This window comes from Trichomycterus rosablanca, chromosome 17, assembly GCF_030014385.1.
Source record: "Trichomycterus rosablanca isolate fTriRos1 chromosome 17, fTriRos1.hap1, whole genome shotgun sequence".
NCBI classification, from domain to species: Eukaryota; Metazoa; Chordata; class Actinopteri; order Siluriformes; family Trichomycteridae; genus Trichomycterus; species Trichomycterus rosablanca.
In genome coordinates this window covers 28,476,332-28,492,697 of record NC_086004.1, presented here as the reverse complement: position 1 = coordinate 28,492,697, position 16,366 = coordinate 28,476,332, and the positions used below count along the sequence as shown (strand labels likewise).

Sequence of the window (16,366 nt, the reverse complement as noted above, 5' to 3'; positions counted from 1 at the left end):
AATGTCCCAGCTAGGAACATGTAACAAAATTAAATGATATAATATAACTTTAGGTAAATAATAAGTTCTATTATGTGTATTTTTGACACAGCGAATTATTTCAGAAAAACCCACAATACACTTATGTAAAAACTCGTATAGTATAGAGACACTCCTTCAAGAATACCTTTTAAGTCATGGCAGGGTTTATAATTACACAGTGTATTTTAACACAGTGTATTTTAGAATTTCTATTTTTCTACTTTCATATATTTTAATATAATAATTTTATATATGTGTGTATATTTGGTCTCCTTTATTATTATCCTACTATATTGATCATGTGACCGGACAGTTATCCAAGCGTTTTTCTGCTAGTTGTACCGTGTGTTTTAAATACATTTTTATTTGGTTTGAATTTAATCAGGCTGGATCATTTTAATAAAAACAGCTGCTATTCTTGTGTGATTTGCTATAATATATATTGTGTACAATATGTGCAATATGTAGAACAAATGACCAATGAATTAAATGACTTTTCCAAAATAATATTATATTACATAGTATTATAACTGCAATGACTGTATCTATATTGATATTTGCCTCAAAAACTGTAAACTGCATGTGTGAATGATCTGATTTGATCAATAAACCAAGCACAAAATCTAAACTACTGTTTTTTTTATTAATGGTGAGATAGTATACATTACTACTGATGTTTACTGTTTATACAAGCAAAGTAAAGGTATAAAATATGTGTTCCAGATAACAGGCATCAAATCACTGTAGCTAAAAGTCTTACAAAATCTAAACTCTGGGAATGACAAATAAACTCACACAGTAAATACTAGTTTTATATTGCACATGTTTATTAATTAATTTAAAGGTATGGATATCAATTAATAATGTTATACAATAGAAACAACCAAGTGTCTTATTACTTCTGCATTTACAAGCCATTATTATATCCTGATTATACAGAGATGATTTTTTCCTCCCAAAACTAAAGACAAGATGAAGTAAATATAATTGTTATCATTAAGGAATCTTTCGTTTACTCTTAAAAACATTAACAACACAGTTAAAATAAAATACCGAGCACATTTGTTAATTATACTGTACTCAGATGTGAATTCTTTTTGCATTGTATTGTAAACAGTTCACACATTAAGGCACATTTTATTAGCTGGTTTCCTGTACAGTCTCTACACCCAGTGTGTTTATAAAACTGAAAAAATGCTTCATTGCAAATTGGTTTGATTGTCTACTATAAAATAGCCAGAAGAGCTCAGAGGAGATCAGAAGCTGGAACGGGTGATCGATTAGCCTTCTGGATCAAAACGCTGGGTGATGACTTGTCAGGAAATAGTCTGATCAGCTGGATGTCACCATCAACAGAGGCTAAAAATAAAGAAAAAAAAAGGTTATTAAACAATAGTCAATAGTTTATTCTTAAATAAAACATCATTGTCTAAATTGCTGTATCAACATTGATCCTTTAAACAATTAATTTTAATTGAAAACCACTAAACACAAAACACACAAAATTAAAGTATTGTGTATTACAATTAAGATCTCTTTTAATAGATATATTATTACTTCTAATGAAGCTCTCACTGTCTTAATCTTTCATGTACCAGTGTAATCCAACCTTTACCAACCCCAGCAAGTCTCTAGTATGTTAAAGCTGCAAGTGTAACAATTCAGATGCACATATGAAGCTATGAACAAGGGACTAAAGTGGACTGCAAGTAAGCAGTAATTAGCTTGAATCTGTGTTTTACATTTTACACAATTTAAAAAATAATAAAAATAGTGTTATTTCTTATTTCTATTCACTAACTAGGTCCCCCATCACACAACAGCTACCAACCTGGAAGCCTAACATGTGCTTTACTCAACATACTTGAAATTCTATCCACCATCTCTGCAGCAGATCAACACTTGAAGTAAAACAACTCCCCATTTTCCATACGCATGAGCTCCCAGATATCAGCACATTGCTCTAGAGAAATGCCATCCCTCCCACCCATAGACCAGCAAAAAACACTCCTCTGGACTCTCGAAGGGCACTTAAAGACCTTAGGCTGAATGTTAAATACTGTATTCCAGTGAACGGTCATTATAATGTTGCTAATGTGTCTTAATTGTAATATGGGGTAGAATATGAAACACAACTGCGTAGAAACTGCTGAAATATTCTTCCACATCCACTTCAGATGGCTGACAGAGTTTAATAACAGTTTACCACCGTCTACGTTTGCATTACTGACCAGATAGATTACAACCAAATGCAACTGTATAACCACAGTAGGAGCTCCAACTCTCTGTGCGCAAAAAAACCCTTACACTATTTTTATACTCATTTTCAACATAGTTTTACTAATCTGTATATATATATTGTATATTTTATACTTTGTCATATGTAAAACCTACAGTGTAAATCTCCCGTCTTTGTTTATCTCCCTTTTCTCTTTCTTGTTTGCCTCGCAAAGTCAAAAATGGTCAATTTGCCTCATCATGCATGAGTACTGTGTAGTGGTGCCATTACCAATTTGACCAAATTATATGTAGAGAGGCTTCTGGACAATTTAATCCCTTCAGGAGACTTGGCAAAATCCCTTTCTCTGTTAATTTTCACTCTCTCCCTCATTCAAGCACCCACTCTCTTTCTCTTTCCATACAATGTGGGGTTTCTTTCTTTTCTTTTTTATGTTCCCTCATATCGTTTTTTTTTTGGTCCCCATCTCCCACCCCCGAGCCCTCAGACTGCATGCAGCTTATGCAAATCATTGGCCTTTTATTCTGAATACTCGTCCTCCGACTTGAATGAGACCTCAAGAAAACACATATCCTCATCTAACACTAGATCTTTCTTTCTCACCAACTTTCCCCCGAGCCATTGTACAAACACACAACATGCACCTGGATGAAGTTGGCTGCTCTGGATTAATTTGTTTCACCATCAATGGATCAACACTTTCAATGTTAATGTCCACAATCCCATAACGCAAGGTGAACAACTTTTATTAGTCCTGTACATACACACTAATGGCAAAGTATTAGTTTTAGATAAAGTCTAGACAATAGCCTTCATTTGCTAGATAGACTCGTCATGATTATGACATTATATTACAAGTTGATGTGATTACGGTTGACTTTATGCAACACATTTTTAAAACCTAATACAACACACCAAGAGATTATGCAACTACAATGTTTAAACAATCTAGGATTGTCAGCAAATTGTTATAATATGTTACAGCAACTTCATAAAACCGTTACATATTGAATTTGATGCTTTTGTTGTCATCTTTTTAATCTAATTACTATTTTACTTTATAATTTTACTCTTTAATTAATTAATAAAAGCGTACAGCCAAAAGTATTCTTGCTTTTACCTTGCTTTTATTGCTGCTTTTTTGAGAAATTAAGTAAAATAGACAGCAGACAGCAGATGCTGCCATCTCCAATAGTCATAGGATGTCTGACTATCAGGCCTGTACCATGTTCTTCCCTATCAGACATTAGGAAGGGAGGGGGGCTGGATATAGACTAGACACTTAAAATGGAAAGGGGGGGGGGGGTGTTTACAAAAGTCACAGAGAAAGGGAGGGCCTGATTAATATAAAGTGTGCTTTGCTAGCTGACATTCCCAGGCCCTGGAAGTGCACCCACACTCACACTGCGGTTGTGCCCAGCTGCTCGGGCTGTAGTGTATGTAGTGGGTGCAGGGGCAACTGGCCTGACTTCCCTCAGACACTTTGACAGGCCAGTCTTTTCAGAGATGCATTTCTGGTCCTGTCGGAACTCTCTCCCTTGGCAACTGCCCTGTGCCTGGTGCCCCCTCCCATGGGTGGGGGTGAAGGGGGTGGTGGTGGTTGACGGAACTGGATGAAGCAGTACCTTGTCTGGCTGGCCTTGATTAGATGTAACTGGATGAAGCAGTACCTTGTCTGGCTGGCCTTGATTAGATGTCCGTAAAAGGCAATGAACTTGAACTTGACTTTGGTACAGATGCTCAGACAGTCAGTGTTGAAATAGTTGTATTTATTTGCATTTAATTATGTCAGAATTTGGCTGTGCTGTGATGGGAACCGCAAAATACAACAAATAGTGAGACTTTCTATAGCTTTAACACAGCAGAATTCTATCTGCTTACTAAATTATTTAATATTTTATAATAATGTACATCATCCAAAGTAATGCAAAAAGCTTAAAATGATTAATATTTGAGGAGGATCCAAATTACAAGCTTGTGAATGTTTTGTTAATTGAACCACTTTAATAGCAAGCATGAAAGTCAGGAGCCTGTTTAATGCTTTTAGCATGTAAGGACAGCCAGCTTGCTATTTATATACATTCCAAGTAGACATTATACTGTATATACCATATATGCTTCATTATAAGCACTACATTACCCAACTGGTCTTCAATTACATAGTCTTTGGGGAACTTGACTTTGGTATTTAACATACGTTTTGTTGAGGCCCAACAGTGGCAGTGGTGGCTTAAACCAGCAATATTTTGATTATTAGTAGCTACTGAGCTTCCACTGATTTCCTTGATTATAATTCTGTCAATACAACTATGTCAAGACAAATTAATAAATTATAATGGGGTTACAACCCATAGCTACCCAGTAATGTTCCAGTTTGCCAAGTCTTGTAAGTATGATCATGGCAATCACCATACACTTCAACTATGTAAGTTCCCTGGATGTCTGATGGCAAGTAGAAAGATGTGGCACCAGATCAGCTTTGATCATGCAGACTCTGAGCCAGATCATGCTTAGGAATCCCCGTCCAGGGCTTTTCACGGCCGATCAGCCATCAGAAGGACCGAGAAATGACCCCTGTCGACGATACAAAGCCCAGAACAACCCTTCTCCGGATAATGCCGCTTATCCTAAGATTAAGAAGCGATCGGCAGCTGAGCTCCCCACTTGGGACAAAAATAGATATTTAAACAGTCTTCTTAAAGCTATTCCAAGAAATAATGTAATGAGATTTGCTCAATTCCCACTATTTACTTTCAAAAATTATATTATTAAAATGCCTATATCCAAAATTCAACATCAGTTATAAATTACAGATGCACATGCACAAATGTAGTAGCCATCTTAAGAAATACACTAGAGCCATACATCACATGTACTGTACATCAGCTAGTCTTTTATTGCAATCTCATCACATTTGCTTCCGTGGTGTTAAACATGTGCTGTATATTAGAATTCAATCACAAGCGCTGTAAGCAACGGTTGGAAAATGCAAAATGATACAGGGCATCAAGGATGACATATGAAGTGATGGCTGGGGGGTGGCACGTAGGAACTACTGTTAGTATGCCAGACATTATTCCCAGATAGCTGAATCCCACAGGCCTGCGCTATTAGCATGCCAGCTGCAGCATCTGCCACATGGGGCCACAGGCAGATCCAGACAGTAAGCCCCCCTTCCAAAACTTCTCACCGCACACAGGGTGGGCCCACAGATTCCCACCATTACAAACTAGAAGTACTGTCTGCTTGTTTGACCATTTCGGTTTTATTGGTTTATGATAATATTAAAGGCTTGTGTCTCATCTGGTCAAAGAATCTAAGCTGAAGGCACAAACTTGGAAGGGTTTGGAGTTTTACATGTAAAAGTACTACTATACTACATTTACATTTCTTTTCATTAATCCTGCTGGGCATAAATTATGTTCCTTTTTTGTCCTGGATCCTTCATTGTTTTCCTATAAAATACTGTCTCAGCCCCTGGTGTAAACCTTTGCACGATTACTCTTGGGTTTTCTGTATTGTTGGCTCCATTTTCATGGGTAATATACTGTAATGCAGCTTTAATTAATTGCTCGGCCAACTGCTGTACCCTGACAGAGGGGAAAGGCAGACAGTCTGGTCAGGTGAGCGCTGTTATTCTTTCCTGGGTTACATATTCAAACTTGAGGGTTATTATAAATATCTGTTGTCATATCTAATTTTATTATACTAGTTACTGTAATATTTTGCACTGGCTTAAGAATTCGCAGTTGATTCACAGTTCTGTGCTACCATGATACAGTATTTACTGCCGAACTGGTGAGCAAGAAGAGATCCCACACAAATCTATACATATTCACTACCCGTTAATTTACATGCAGTTAAAAAAAGGATCTCATTTAGTTCTCTTGCTAAAGTCTCTAAGGGGTTTGGGAGCTAATTTAGGCATCTGGCTCTGTCTGGGCCTGAGCATCCTTCCCAGTCTAGTGCGTCCCGTGTCTTCCTCATCTACATAGACGATGGTGGGAAAAAGAGGCACAGTGAAGCCAATAAGTGCCCCACTCACAATGCTGCTATTGAATAGAGAAGGAACAGAATAATAATGCAGCTGTATTAACTGTTTACTAACACGATGCCTAAACCTGCAGATTTCAGTCCAGGGAACTTCAAACCAACATTATAGAGCAAATTTGACTTAAATTATAAATGAATAGCTTGAATAGAATCGTAGTGGGTCTGGAAGCTATACAGGAACACTTGGAACGAGGCTAAAAAATCCTGGACATGGTGTAAGTCCATAGCAAGACATGTTTTTGAAAGGTGAAAGAAAACCCTTGGAGGAAACCCATGCAAATACAGAAAGAATATGCAAAACTCCTCACAGACAGTGACCAGACGTGATTAAACCTGGTCTGTGTGGCACACTGCATGTCCTCCGCTATAAAAATTCCCATCACTTTAAAAAAATTCCTATTCAAGACAAATCTCACATATATTAGAAGTGCTTATATAATGTAAGAGGGATAATAAAGTGAACATAAAAGTCACCTGACATTGTCTTCAGTGCAGATGCACCAGACGTGATAGAACTGGTGAAAAAAGGACATACAGTATCATAATAGTAATCCTAGGAAATTAATTAGTTTCAATTGTTTTTTATTGTTCAGTTGTTTCGATGGTGCCAAAAATGACATGTCTTTTTACAAACTGCCCTCACATACAGCTTTAATAAACCATCAGACTGAAGAGGATCTAAAGTGTTAGTATGATGCAGCTTCTCTCTTTATTTAGGTTTACATACAAGCATTGTTAAAACATCCTAGAATAAAAGATCTGTGTAATAAAAGGCCTTTAAAATTTATTTCCAAAACTAGGCAGAGATAAATGGACCAAAGGTTGTGTCTATCAAAGAAGGGTGGAACTCAACACCCAATAATTAGTAGGACAGCACAATCTAAGAAGCTTAAAAACACAATAATATGTTTGGTTCCGTTTTCATGGTTTTGAGGAAAAATGATGCATTGGTACGACACAGCCAGATGTAAGTGTTTAAAGTCATCAAGCTTACAGATATTTAGCTGTTGGTACCCTACAACATGTCATCTTTTTATTTCGTGTCTAATAGCTTTGCATATTTAGTGTAGATTAGTTTATACCACCGTCCAGCTAGTTTTTATATACTAATATTTTATATACGTATTAAAAACACAAAACAAAGAAACACCACAGCTACCTCGACAGCGAAGCTGGTGTTAATTTGCATGTTGAAAACTGAAAAAAACGGACTATAGGATTGGCAGCGTGCCAAATGGCATAATTAACACTTAACGACAATGCTCTGCAGCAGTCACATTATGCTCTGGTACACACACACACACACACACACACACACACACACACACACACACACACACACACACACAAGCCATGCATGCATGAACAAATTTACACTGTCTCGCTCATTCCTCTCCAACACATAATACAGCATTTATAAAATAAAGACTAAATACATACCTGGGTTAGTGACACCAGTATTGTATCATATTGTTTAGTACACATATCTAAGTTATATAGTCAATGAATATCTTGAACTCTCTAAGGAAAAACAGAAGGAAAAGCCCCTCACCCCCTTGTCTTAGAAAAATACCCTGCCTAATTAAACATGCTTATTAAAGGCACTGCTCTCATTTCATCCCTAGACATCTGTACATTAATGTACAGTAAGAACTGTAATACCTAGATGTCCCACTACATTGTGTGTGTGTGTGTGTGTGTATATATAGTCACGTGTTATAACAATAATTTTTCAAGCAAGGTTCTGAACCACTATTATCTGAACCCATTGTTTGTTAGAGACCATGTAAATGCATTTGATTACTAATAGAGCTTTTATGTCCATGATGAAAATCTGGCTCAGTATGCATTAATGTATGTGACATTTAAGCTTCCTGAATCCTTCTGCAAATCTCTGGCATTAGTGCTACACATGCAACTTAGCATATTTTTATTTGTGCCAGTATGGCTTACTTGCAATTAATTGGGTATTCCTGCTTTGTCCAGTGTTTCCCAGTGGGACCGTACCCACCGTGACCATGAGCAGGATAAACCAGTAACAGAAATCGTATTAATAAAGGTAATGAGTTTGGTTTTCATTTCAAAGAATATGAAAGAAATTCAAGTCATCTGACCTTGAGTCTGTGTCTGTTGATGGACGTACATGAGCACCAAGAGCGTGTCAGTGTATAACTGCATAGTTTTGTGCAATACAAAAAGGCTCCACGTCCATAAAAATTAAAGTGATGCCGTGCTTTAAATTGAAAGCCTGCATGGCTATGCAATTATGCTAATACGCTCTTTTTCATGGACACACAGCATTTGTGGCATCAGTTCCATTTATTTTTAAGCACTTACCCCACAAATTCAATGCAACTGATTAATGTTATAGATTTGTTCACTGGATAAAAATAGAATAAATTAAAAACAAAAAATCTTTAGCTATTCTGGAGCTGAGCTGCAACCTTCGTTAACACCAGATTTGTTTTGCCTTTTTCTATTTCTGCCACTTAATAGTTATTTTATCACTGGACAAAACAGTTAGCAAAAAGTATAAGCAACTGAAACCAGTGTCTCTAAAATTTGTTAGTAAGGATTAGGTCACTATGACAAATTTTCTGTTGTAAGGATAGATAAAGCTAATTGTAAATCCTGTCATAGATGTTACTAATAATATGACTGACTAGTTTTCTAAATATATCATATTACCACATCCATCCACATGGATTGATTGAATAACTGGTCATAATCAGCATTTGTTATTCGAATTTTCGTCTCAAAACTGAAATGCAATACCATCTTAAGCTATGAAGATATTCTGCGTTTTCATTTTCAATTTTTGACCTGGTACGTACTACATACAGGTGCTTTTGCACGTTGATAACAAATTTAGTGTATGAGGCAACACTTGGCCCTGTCCGAAACTGCACATTACCCTAATAAATAGCCTAGTATGTCAAAAAATCATATTTGCTTATAAATGGTTTGTTGACGGTTTATTAATGCAGGCATTTGCCCTGTCTGTTCCAGTTGAGTTCAAAATCTTAAGAGAGCTTTTCATGGTCTGTGCTGCTTATAAGTGTATCGTAAACGTAAAATGAAACTGAAATGCTGTGAAATAAATGAGCTTTAACGTGTCTTACTGTTGTCTGTTAACAAACTAATCATATTCAGTGACAATCAGAGAGTGATTTAGAATAGGTCTGCTGTTTTAATGCGATTAAAGTTCAGATTTTAGTTGTCTTTGATTGATTTACTGTAAGCAAATGGTAATGGTCATATTCTGGCCTGATAGACAAATTTAACAGATAGATCATTCTCTTTTTTTTACTCATTGTAATTCTTGAGACATGTCTTGACTTGACTAGTTCCAGTCTGTCTTCCTTGGCTTAATTCCTTGGCTAAGTTACTGTAAAGTACAGACTGTCTTTTTATATTCATTAGTGTCTTTACTTCATCTGAGTGATATCTGACTGTAGCTGCTGTTACGAATCTTTGTTGTGTTTTGGTCTTGACCTTGATTGGTATGGCTTCTGATTTTGTCTTGGTTGGTATGAGTCTTTATCTTGTCTTAGTCCTAGCTAAGAGTCCTGACAGTAACATTATGGAGATGGCCATAAATATTATACTGTCTCTAGAAATGCCCATAACAGAGGGCTTTTCTTGCTACTAATTAGACAGCTAGTGTGTGTAAGCATTTATACATGTGTCTCTGTACGCCACTATTTGTTTATTTTAAAATAATCAAGATAATCTGCATGTAATAAGCTGTCAGACATTATTATTACTACAGTGTGTTGTTTAATAATATTGTACTATCCAGTAATATCCTGAGCTGGGTACAATCATGGGTGAAGAAAAACAATCACAGTAATCACATGAAACCATGATCTTTTTGTGCGTTTTTTTTTTTCTTTTGCATAACCTGCTGTGGTAATTGAGGTGGCCCTTGGGGAGATGAAAGCTTTTCTGGGAACAAGGACAAATCCAGAATGCCTGGTAAAACAAAGAGACTGATGCAAACGTACCTCATGCCAACACAGCCATTTTAGGAAGCAGGCAGCCAGTGTGTCTCTATCAAGATGGCTTCCTCGGAGCACAGCCCCTCATTCAGCTTCAATCTTCAGCATCTGTGGGGATTGTGGTGACTGGCAGCCTTTTTGTCCCCACTGGCACAAGAGCTCTAGCCTCTGGTACGTCATTTTTCTCTTCTCCCACCCCCTACATTGGAGGGGGGGGGGGGGTACAGAGGGCACTGAATGCTTCCCTTGATGGCAGGGGGAGGCTGGTGAAAAAAGGAAAGTTGATTATTATTTTCTATTCTTTCATTTGGATGGTTGTGTCATTTCTTTGCTGTCATAGTCCATCAAGACAATGTTAATAGCTTGACAGTCTCTACAGTAGATGAGGGTAAAGCACAATACAAAATGTCACCTTTAATTAAGCAGATGTCATTGCAACTACGTTTGCATAATTGTTGGCATCACTATTTTTACCTCAGTACAGCTTATACAATAAGATCATGTGGCCCTAACAGTAGCTGTACTGTTGTTTTTAGTGTAAACTAAACATTTACTAATTTGTGTGGTTAGGATGCTGCTTTTAGCTCAGGTAGACAAAATCAGCTTCACCATCGATTGCTGTCTTGCTGTAATTTCATCACATAACCCTTATTCAATTTAGCTGGATAACCAGTTTAGCCGGAAAAGATCATTGTTAATGAATAATGACAAAATTTCTTTGCAATCATTAATTTTACATAAATGTAATATGTAATGTGATCGTGAGCCATACATTTTTATCATTTCTGAGACCGAGACATATAATTTCCTTTCCTCTGTCATTTATTGCATCAAAAGCCCCCAGCCCACCATCCTCGAGTCATTCTTTGTATTGTAAAGCTTGCCATAAGACATTCAAATTCACTCTCACTCTCTCTGATCCTATCTGTGATTTACACCAAATAAATTTGAGACAAATATAAAATGCCATCAATGAATGTTAGATTTAGCTGCATCAGAGCCGAATGGTTTAAACTCCATTTTTTAATAACCAGCCCTTGTGTTCTAAAAATAAACCATAAAAAGACACATTACATAATATTTGTACAAAATCCCCTAGCATGGAACAAAAGCAGATGGTCGTATCAGTATCGTACAGTAAGCCAGTCAAATCCCTGAGTACCAGAGCAAAATGAAAAGCCTAAAGCTTTGTTCCTGAAAATATTGTGCTGCCGTCTATTTTGTGAGATTGTGTCGAGGATGTGTGATCATCTTAGGCAGGTGATGAGTGGGTGGATGTCTAAGAGTGGCAGCACACACACGTACGTGGACACTCAGAGATTACATGAAACGACAACATTAAAAATAGAATCAGTGTTAAAGAGAAGAGGCATGGACACAGTCTAGGGTTTCCAAATTTACTAAACTAAAGGTAAATCTGCCTGATTTTACCTACTGATAAACACCTGGATGACACTAGTAAAACGCAATCAATATTTGCTAGCGAGATCCTGTCCTTTATACTGTAAACATAATCCATAGATTGATTTTACTTGATTCATTTATGGATATCAGTTGTCTTTTAGTTTTTATCTTTGCTTATGCCTGTTATTCTGTTAAAATTATATATTGTATTTATGTTGAAAAGACAGTTGCATGCTGTGCAGCAGGTTGCTTAAGAATTCTTTACAGTATAATATGGTGTGCTTTTTATATAAATTTTATATGTCAACCAATATACATTAATGTTTTATATGCTTTATAGCTGCACTACACAACAACTATCTACTTTACTGTGAATACAATATTGTAGATCTTGACTGTACTCACCAAATGTACTTGTTCCAGAGCTAGGCGGTCTGGTCTCTCACAAAAACACTGCACTTAGGAAAAGCTGTGGGTTTGGATGACAGAAAGAACATATAAGTGTGTAAATATTTTAAAAGTTTTAGTTGCTTATTTGAAGTGACAAAGTGACATACAAAAACCCACCAGCTTGAATCCTTCACACAGTCACGATCATTAAAATCTATCAGACATATTTAAACAATAAATTGTGTAGCAGAACTAGATAACAGTAACCTGCAGGCCATGTCAGGCTTGTCTTTCTCAACTTTAAGCCATCAGGTTGCCCAGTTTGACTTTTATTAGTTAAATCAGTCAAATAATTGGCTGATTGTATATAGCATTGCACCATGCACACTTCCCCACTGGACTGATTGCATAAAGTGCTTATCCAACTTTGTAACTACCTGTATTTATATATACAGTATTTTTATATATTATTTTATTATTTATATATTAAGTAGAGCACACTGAATCTCGTTGTACTTGTACAATAACAATAAAGGTATTTGTATTCATATAAATCATATATTTGGAAGCCAGATTTAAGATAATAGAAAAGATAATAGAATGCAAGTGCACAGCTAAATAGTTTAGGCTTAAGGCACTTGGATAAAGGGCAAAAAATTGGTTCTTCGTCAGTACTAGGATTTGAACTTACAACTATAGCTTGATCTATAGCTTAAAAAGTGTATAAAATCCCACCATTAGAGTTTATTTAAGATTCATCAGCAATGAGTTGGATTAAATAATAGAAGAAATTACTAATAAGCCTATTAAACTGTCTTCTTTGTAGAGAGACTTAATTCTTTGTTCTCACAATCAACTACAAGTTCATGTGTAAACTTGACAATTATCCTTACATTTTATACTTTGCCTTGATGATTTAATCATAAATGTGACATATGCAATCATAAAAAAACTTGCATTAAACAAGTACAATATTGTTACAGTATTATGAACACAAATGAGCATCACTACCCATACATTACTTCATTCACGAGGAGGTTGCCTAAGCAGGTCTTGATTGTGGGCACAGTTTGTGCTCCTTGTATAAAAGATGCCCTTTTTGAGGCTATAAGTATAGTGATTTAACTGCATATCTTACTGATCTACTAAAGCAGTATAGCCCATGTTGAGAACATAATGAAGCTAAGTTAGGATATTTCTCAAGGATCAGTGGAATCTCTACTAAATTCTGAAATATGTTCTAAGTGACATAAAAATTGTAAGATATACTTTTTAAATCCAGTGCTCAGGTGGCACAGTCATGTATAACGCCAGCTATTGACTGGTAGATTGTACTCGCTATAGCCAATTTATGTGGCACCTCATCACCTGCTTTAAGTTGAAAAAATAAGCGCTGGCCCCTGAGCCACTTTGGGCACAAATCTGTGCAGTCGTGGGAAAACTCTACGCAGGCCTTTCACAAGTCCCCCCAAATCAAACCAATTAGTAAAGACAATGCTCCAGTCATTGAGCACCACTACACACCTACTGAGTGCATGTATAGCTCAGTACTGAGAGTGCTGTATATTGTGATGGTGCCCTGTAGGCTGAAATAAAGTTGTTCATTGTGTTTGGGAGTAAAGACAGCAGTGAGGTCCTTATTAAATCTGATATAGATAAGCAGTCAAGAAGAAGATCTGAAAATAGGCTGAACTGATCTGCAAACTAGGTATAGACAATTAGAGTTCCAGTTCTACATTAACATTAGTGAAAATACTCTTGCTTTATGAGTGTAAATCCATTACTGTAGGTGTCATTTCACCATTAGAGGGATATTTTAGGCCTGCGTGTGTATGTACATTTAGCTTCTCACATGACCTGATTTCTCAGCAACAAAGAGTTAGAACTGGATAGTGTGTGTGTGTGTGTGTGTGTGTGTGTGTGTGTGTGTGTGTGTGTCCTACAAAGCTGAGAAAAATCTCGTCAAGAGGTTAAAATGACCTTTTCCCCTCACTTTTATCTGCCTTCCTCTGCCATTAATGATTGTGATTTACATTTACAGCATTAGCAGACAATTATATCTGAAGCAACTTCCAACTGTGACTCTATACAGTCCCAGCAATGAGGATTAAGGGCCTTGATTAAGGGCCCAACAGTGGTAAACTCGTAGCTGTGGGGTGTAAACCAGCGAATCTCCAGTTAATAGTTCAGTATCTTAAGTATCTTAACCGCTGAACTACCACTGCCCTGATAAGTGTGTGTGTGTGTGTGTGCGTGTGTGTGTGTGTGTGTGTGTGTGTGTGTGTGTGCGTGTGTGTGTGTGTGCGTGTGTGTGTGTGTGTGTGTGTGTGTGTGTGTGTGTGTGACATAACCATAGGTTTGCAGTTACATGATACAATGGTCAATCAAACAATAACATTAAAATTAAGATCAGATTAATTGTGTAATGTGAAGCCATTATCTGGTTTTGTGTTCATCGCTTTCCCACTCGTCTCAGTTCATTTTTATAATAAATAAGCAAAAAAATCGAATCAAACCTGAAACAGACTTTACTGTGCAATAAATTAAGAATAACAATTTAGTTGGGTACAACAAAAGCTCTGATTTTCAACCTATTCTCATAATAATATTGTTTATTTGACTAAAGCTGCGTACTACTAATTAAATAAGAAAATAGTTCGCAGGAGAAGGTCATCATAGTGACCATGGGTGACATGGTAGCTTGCTTTCTAGGCTTTGGCATGCTTCAAATATTAAGATTTACTTTTAATAAAATAACATTAGTATTCTAAATAAATAATAAGATGTCCGATATAGAGTAAGTATTGCACAATGTTAGGAATCAAATGTGCAATACTAAAAAGTCTAACTTAAATGTTTCACTACTATGAAAGTTTATTTATTTAAACTATCCAGTGTGTAAAATGCAAAAAGTTGGGTTTTTATATTGAAGACTTATAATTTTGATTTAATTTGTAAACACTACTTTTCAGTTTTTTAAAGAGTCAGAAGGGAAGCCTTAGCATTTGAATATGTCAGATGTAATGATTCACTATTGTGCATTGTAAAATACATGTGAAGTAATGTGGAATGCCAAACATGCATTTATTTTTTACTGCTTTAGCATCAGTATTTTTTAATTATTTATTATCTGTTTAACATAATCCCAGGTCTATCAAAACTTAAGCTATAGGTCTGAAACTACAGCTTTCAGAAAGTACATTCTCAGTTTTCTTAGAATGTCACAAAGTTACCCTGTCATTACTTACCCTGTCTAAGTTCTCCTCGAAGATGTCTTGATTTTTCTGCCCATGCTGGTGTTGGTGCAGCAGCAGAGAGGTACAGGAGACCCGCTCCTACTTTCGGTTATCTAGCTTTATGACGGAGGAGAAACACTCATACAGCTAGATAACCAAAGATAGCAACCGAGCCCTTCATTCATGTCACATTTAACAAGAAGCATCTCGTAAAAGCAGACCTGACAATAAACAATAATGTATATTATATATTAACATGCAGTAAAACAAAACAATGTGATTTAATGCACGACTGTGGGTGTTGTGATATATACATACATACACATACGAGCTAGGCCTAGGATTATCAACGTGGTCATTTTACTTAAACTGACAAGCAACAGCCATCTAATAAAAACCACCACAACTGTAATACTACCAGGATTTTCGCATCATTTTATCTACCATTTTATAGTTTTATCATATTTTGGTTCTTTCAGGATTTAGCACGTTTGCATAAAATTGTACTAATAAAAAAACAAAAACATTAAAGTCGTAAAGTTTAATTTTAAACTGTTTAATTTTATATATTACAACTGTATTATTAATAAGTGTTATTGCTATAGTCTATATAGTTCAGTGATGTTCGGGTTCTATTAAGGCTGGGATGGGTGAAATCTAAAAATAAATTGGGTCCATAAGTTTACATAATTTATTTTAAGAACAATTTTTTTTTTTTTAATGTAAAATTGAGTATGGTTTAGTAATAAGCAGCAAAAAAATCAGCATTTCAATGCATTAAAAAATCATAAACATGAAACTGAATTGAAATTGCTTTAATATAATTCAGTATACAGACTGATAATAACTCTCAATCAGCAAATTTTATATAGTTGTGATTTTTAATATGTAGATATGTTTTTTACGCTCTTGACGTATAAGTAAGCTGTCTAATTAGGTCTGTAACAATTCTATTTCTTATTATATATTATATAATGCACCGGTTAATTCAGAACTCCATCATAAAGCTTCTCAAACGCATG

The 16,366-nt window shown here is 35.9% G+C and overlaps 1 long non-coding RNA gene across 1 annotated transcript; it reads right to left on the bottom strand.

The window, feature by feature from the left end:
* Window positions 1-824: 824 nt before the first annotated feature.
* Window positions 825-15,444, bottom strand: LOC134331720 (uncharacterized). The gene is made up of 4 exons (XR_010015160.1): window positions 15,357-15,444; window positions 12,124-12,187; window positions 10,321-10,577; window positions 825-1,380 (listed from the first exon to the last, which is right to left on the bottom strand). It is a non-coding gene; the product is annotated as an uncharacterized LOC134331720 (long non-coding RNA).
* Window positions 15,445-16,366: the final 922 nt, after the last annotated feature.